Source organism: Hydractinia symbiolongicarpus, chromosome 10 (assembly GCF_029227915.1).
Source record: "Hydractinia symbiolongicarpus strain clone_291-10 chromosome 10, HSymV2.1, whole genome shotgun sequence".
NCBI classification, from domain to species: Eukaryota; Metazoa; Cnidaria; class Hydrozoa; order Anthoathecata; family Hydractiniidae; genus Hydractinia; species Hydractinia symbiolongicarpus.
The window spans coordinates 28,838,235-28,843,897 of NC_079884.1; positions in this window are offsets into that span (position 1 = coordinate 28,838,235).

A 5,663-nucleotide genomic window follows, 5' to 3' on the forward strand; every position below is an offset into this window, starting at 1 on the left:
TGTGATAAATGAGCCAATTGGTCGCCAAGGAATAACATTCTTCTTAACTTGACATGATTGCTGGAATTCAGCGATTACATTAGGCTCTGTGGTAGCGCTTTATTTAAAAATTTAGATAAATAAGACTTTTCTTACTGTGGGACCTATCCTGGCCGTTAGCACGGCCTGAATAAATAGGATCAGTTCCAAAGACTACATTACATTGACTTTCTAGTGGCATAATTCCGTTTGAGTTACAACGGTTGCGTCACATATTCGTACCAACATATATTTAGCGATAGTATTCGGATATTACTAGGTTGCATCGCTTTTAACAGTGAAACGTTTGACTGTGGGACTTAATTGAACTGATTTTGGTCTTTGACCTTATGAATGTGATAAGTGAGCCAGTTTGACTACAAGAACTAACATTCTTCTGAATTTGACATGATTGCTGGAACTCAGCGATTACACTGGGCGCTGTGGTAGCGCTTTATTAAAAAATTAAGATAAATAAGTCATTTTTTACTGTGGGACCAATCCTAGCCGTTAGTTCGCGCTGAAGAAATACAGACAGTTTCAAAAACTACATTTCATTGATTTTCTAACGGTGTCAATCCGTTTGAGTTACAGCGGTTGCGTCACATATTCGTACCAACATGTATTTAGTGATTTTCTTCCGATATTACTAGGTTGCACCGCTTTTAACAGTGAAACGATTGACTGTGGGACTTAATTGAACTGATTCTGGACTGTGACCTTATAAATGCGATAAATGAGCCAATTGGACTCCAAGGAATAACATTTTTCTTAATCCGACATGATTGCTGGAATTCAGCGAGTACACTAGGCCCTGTGGTAGCGCTTTATTTAAAAATTTAGATAAATAAATCATTTTTTACTGTGGGACCAATCCTATCCGTTAGTTCGCGCTGAAAAAATAGAGACAGCTTCAAAAACTACATATCAATGACTTTCTAACGGGGTCAATCCGTTCGAGTTACAACGGTTGCGTCACATGTTCGTACCAACATGTATTTTGGGATTTTCTTCCGATATTACTAAGTTGTATTGCTTTTAACAGTGAAACGATTGACTGTGGGAATTAATTGAACTGATTCTGGACTGTGACCTCATAAATGTGATAAATGAGCCAATTGATCTCCAAGCAATTACATTCTTCTTAATTTGACATGATTGCTGGAATTCAGCGATTACATTAGGCTCTGTGGTAGCGCTTTATTTAAAATTTTGGATAAATAAGAATTTTCTTACTGTGGGACCAATCCTGGCCGTCACCACTCGCTGAATAAATAGGATCTGTTCCAAAGACTACATTTCATTGACTTTCTAGCGGCATAAATCCGTTTGAGTTACAACGGTTGCGTCACATATTTGTACCAACATGTATTTAGCGATAGTATTCGGATATTACTAGGTTGCATCGCTTTTAACAGTGAAACGTTTGAATGTGGGACTTAATTGAACTGATTTTCGTCTTTGACCTTATAAATGTGATAAATGAGCCAGTTTGACTACAAGAACTAACATTCTTCTTAATTTGACATGATTGCTGGAATTCAGCGATTACATTAGGCTCTGTGGTAGCGCTTTATTTAAAAATTTAGATAAATAAGACTTTTCTTACTGTGGGACCAATCCTAGCCGTTAGTTCGCGCTGAAGGAATACAGACAGTTTCAAAAACTACATTTCATTGACTTTCCATCGGGGCCAATCCGTTTGAGTTACAACGGTTGCGTCACATATTCGTACCAACATGTATTTAGTGATTTTCTTCCGATATTACTAAGTTGTATTGCTTTTAACAGTGAAACGATTGACTGTGGGAATTAATTGAACTGATTCTGGACTGTGACCTCATAAATCGGATAAATGAGCCAATTGGTCTCCAAGCAATTACATTCTTCTTAATTTGACATGATTGCTGGAATGTAGCGATTACATTAGGCTCTGTGGTAGCGCTTTATTTGAAAATTTAGATAAATAAGACTTTTCTTACTGTGGGACCAATCCTGGCCGTTAGCACGGGCTGAATAAATAGGATCAGTTCCAAAGACTACATTACATTGACTTTCTAGCTGCATAAATCCGTTTGAGTTACAACGGTTGCGTCACATATTCGTACCAACATGTACTAAGCGATAGTATTCGGATATTACTAGGTTGCATCGCTTTTAACAGTGAAACGATTGACTGTGGGACTTAATTGACTGATTCTGGACTGTGACCTTATTAATGTGATAAATGAGCCAATTGGACTCCAAGAAATAACATTCTTCTTATTTCGACATGGTTGCTGGCATTCAGCGAGTACCCTAGGCCCTGTGGTAGCGCTTTATTTAAAAATTTAGATAAATAAATCATTTTTTACTGTGGGACCAATCCTAGCCGTTAGTTCGCGCTGAAGGAATACAGACAGTTTCAAAAACTACATTTCATTGACTTTCCATCGGGGCCAATCCGTTTGAGTTACAACGGTTGCGTCACATATTCGCACCAACATGTATTTAGTGATTTTCTTCCGATATTACTAAGTTGCATTGCTTTTAACAGTGAAACGATTGACTGTGGGATTTGATTGAACTGGTTCTGGAATGTGACCTTATAAATGTGATAAATGAGCCGATTGGACTCCAAGGAATAACATTCTTCTTAATTTGATATGATTGCTTGAATTCAGCGATTACATTAGACTCTGTGGTAGCGCTTTATTTAAAAATTTAGATAAATAAATCATTTTTTACTATGGGACCAATCCTAGCCGTTAGTTCGGGCTGAAGAAATACAGACAGTTTCACAAACCAAATTTCATTGACTTTCTAGCGGCATAAATCCGTTTGAGTTACAACGGTTGCGTCACATATTCGTACCAACATGTACTTAGCGATAGTAATCGGATATTACTAGGTTACACCGCTTTTAACAGTGAAACGATTGACTATGGGATTTGATTGAACTGATTCTGGACTGTGACCTTATAAATGTGATAAATGAGCCAATTGGACTCCAAGGCTTAACATTCTTTTTAATTTGATATGATTGCTTGAATTCAGCGATTACATTAGACTCTGTGGTAGCGCCTTATTTAAAAATTTAGATAAATAAATCATTTTTTACTGTGGGACCAATCCTAGCCGTTAGTTCGCGCTGAAGAAATACAGACAGTTTCACAAACTAAATTTCATTGACTTTCTAGCGGCATAAATCCGTTTGAGTTACAACGGTTGCGTCACATATTCGTACCAACATGTACTTAGCGATAGTAATCGGATATTACTAGGTTGCACCGCTTTTAACAGTTAAACGATTGACTGTGGGACTTAATTGAACTGATTCTGGACTGTGACCTTATAAATGTGATAAATGAGCCAATTGGACTCCAAGGAATAACATTCTTCCTAATTCGACATGATTGCTGGAATTCAGCGAGTACATTAGGCCCTGTGGTAGCGCTTTATTTAAAAATTTAGATAAATAAATCATTTTTTACTGCGGGACCAATCCTAGCCGTTAGTTCGCGCTGAAGAAATAGAGACAGTTTCAAAAACTACATTTCATTGATTTTCTAAAGGGGTCAATCCGTTTGAGTTACAACGGTTGCGTCACATATTCGTACCAACGTGTATTTAGCGATGGTATTCGGATATTACTAGGTTGCATCACTTTTAACAGTGAAACGTTTGACTGTGGGACTTAATTGAACTGATTTTGGTCTTTGACCTTATAAATGCGATAAATGAGCCAGTTTGACTACAAGAACTAACATTTTTCTAAATTTGACATGATTGCTGGAACTCAGCGATTACACTGGGCGCTGTGGTAGCGCTTTATTAAAAAATTAAGATAAATAAGTCATTTTTTACTGTGGGACCAATCCTAGCCGTTAGTTCGCGTTGAAGAAATAGAGACAGTTTCAAAAACTACATTTCAATGATTTTCTAACGGTGTCAATCCGTTGAGTTACAACGGTTGCGTCACATATTCGTAACAACATGTATTTAGTGATTTTTTTCCGATATTACTAAGTTGTATCGGTTTTAACAGTGAAGCGATTGACTGTGGGACTTAATTGAACTAACTTTGGACTGTGACCTGATAAGTGTGATAAATGAGACAATTGGACTCCAAGGAATAACATTCTTCTTAATTTGACATGATTGCTGGAATTCAGCGATTACATTAGGCTCTGTGGTAGCGCTTTATTTAAATATTTAGATAAATAAGACTTTTCTTACTGTGGGACTAATCAAAAACTACATTTCATTGACTTTCCATCGGGGCCAATACGTTTCAGTTACAACGGTTGCGTCACATATTCGTACCAACATGTATTTAGTGATTTTCTTCCGATATTACTAAGTTGCATTGCTTTTAACAGTGAAACGATTGACTGTGGGATTTTATTGAACTGATTCTTGAATGTGACCTTATAAATGTGATAAATGAGCCAATTGGACTCCAAGGAATAACATTCTTCTTAATTTGATATGATTGCTGGAATTCAGCGATTACATTAGACTCTGTGGTGGCGCATTATTTAAAAATTTAGATAAATAAATCATTTTTTACTGTGGGACCAATCCTAGCCGTTAGTTCGCGCTGAAGGAATACAGACAGTTTCAAAAACTACATTTCATTGACTTTCCATCGGGGCCAATCCGTTTGAGTTACAACTAAATTTCATTGACTTTCTAGCGGCATAAATCCGTTTGAGTTACAACGGTTGCGTCACATATTCGTACCAACATGTACTTAGCGATAGTAATCGGATCTTACTAGGTTGCACCGCTTTTAACAGTGAAACGATTGACTGTGGGATTTGATTGAACTGATTCTGGACTGTGACCTTATAAATGTGATAAATGAGCCAATTGGACTCCAAGGAATAACATTCTTCTTAATTTGATATGATTGCTTGAATTCAGCGATTACATTAGACTCTGTGGTAGCGCTTTATTTAAAAATTTAGATAAATAAATCATTTTTTACTGTGGGACCAATCCTAGCCGTTAGTTCGCGCTGAAGGAATACAGACAGTTTCAAAAACTACATTTCATTGACTTTCCATCGGGGCCAATCCGTTTGAGTTACAACTAAATTTCATTGACTTTCTAGCGGCATAAATCCGTTTGAGTTACAACGGTTGCGTCACATATTCGTACCAACATGTACTTAGCGATAGTAATCGGATATTACTAGGTTGCACCGCTTTTAACAGTGAAACGATTGACTGTGGGAGTTTATTGAACTGATTCTGGAATGTGACCTTATAAATGTGATAAATGAGCCAATTGGACTCCAAGGAATAACATTCTTCTTATTTTGATATGATTGCTGGAATTCAGCGATTACATTAGACTCTGTGGTAGCGCATTATTTAAAAATTTAGATAAATAAATCATTTTTTACTGTGGGACCAATCGTAGCCGTTAGTTCGCGCTGAAGAAATACAGACAGTTTCAAAAACTAAATTTCATTGACTTTCTAGCGGCATAAATCCGTTTGAGTTACAACGGTTGCGTCACATATTCGTACCAACATGTACTTAGCGATGGTAATCGGATATTACTAGGTTGCACCGCTTTTAACAGTTAAACGATTGACTGTGGGACTTAATTGAACCGATTCTGGACTGTGACCTTATAAATGTGATGAATGAGCC